This window comes from Mastomys coucha, chromosome X (assembly GCF_008632895.1).
Source record: "Mastomys coucha isolate ucsf_1 chromosome X, UCSF_Mcou_1, whole genome shotgun sequence".
In the NCBI taxonomy this organism is placed as follows: Eukaryota; Metazoa; Chordata; class Mammalia; order Rodentia; family Muridae; genus Mastomys; species Mastomys coucha.
In genome coordinates this window covers 53,933,833-53,934,790 of record NC_045030.1, presented here as the reverse complement: position 1 = coordinate 53,934,790, position 958 = coordinate 53,933,833, and positions in this window count along the sequence as shown.

Here is a 958-nt window from a genome sequence, read left to right as displayed (position 1 = left end):
GAGAATTGGGTTCTGATGATGCCAAGTGACCTTGGTTTGTGTTGTTTATTTTCTTACTCTTGCCTCCCCTGCCATCTGGTTATCTCTAGTGCTACCCACCCTTGGTAAATCTGACTGGAGCCTGTCCTTCCTCTGATCCTGGTTGTGTCAGAACTCCTCAGAGTCAAGCTGTCTCTGACAGATATTGGTTCCTCCTCACCTCTGAACCTGGGTGTGTAAGATCGCCTGGGAATGGAGTGTCCTCTGGGTATTAAGGTAGTGGCTGTGGACCTTGAGCCCAAGGTCTGCTCAGGACACCAGCCCAGAGAGATCGGAAGGAACCAGAACCACTGGGCTGGAGGAGTTCCTGTATGCATGGTCACTCTGGTCCCAGTTACTCCCGGTGTTGGGAGAGATGTTGGTTCCTCCTCACCTCTGATCCTGGGTGTGTCAGAGCACCTGAGAGTGGAGCTTCCTCTGGGTGTTGTGGGACTGGTTGTGGAGCTTGAGCCAAAGGTCTGCTCAGGACACCAGATAGACAGAACAAAAGGAACCAAAACCACTCCATTTTCTTGTATTTTTAGCTTTGGTCTCTGATTATTTATAGAAGTTTGCCACAATACTTGTTTTCTGGTCTCTCCTAAATTTTTGTTTTCCCTACTGTAGCTATTCTATCTTTTATTACATCCAGAGAAGTACTGTTTTTAACAACAGGCACTAATTACATCTTTTAATTGCTGGGTGGATAAGTTTCTCCAAAATTGACAGGGAGTGATTGAATCAAATTTGATACTGGGTCCTACAGGAAGCCCCCTAGTGAGTTTCATATTTGTAAAAGGTTATTTTGCATGTACCTTGTTGTACTGGCTGGCTTTGTATGTCAACTTAACACAGGCTAGAGTTATCACAGAAAGGGAGCTTCAGTTGGGGAAGTGCCTCCATGAGATCCAGCTGAGGGGCATTTTCTCAATTAGTGATC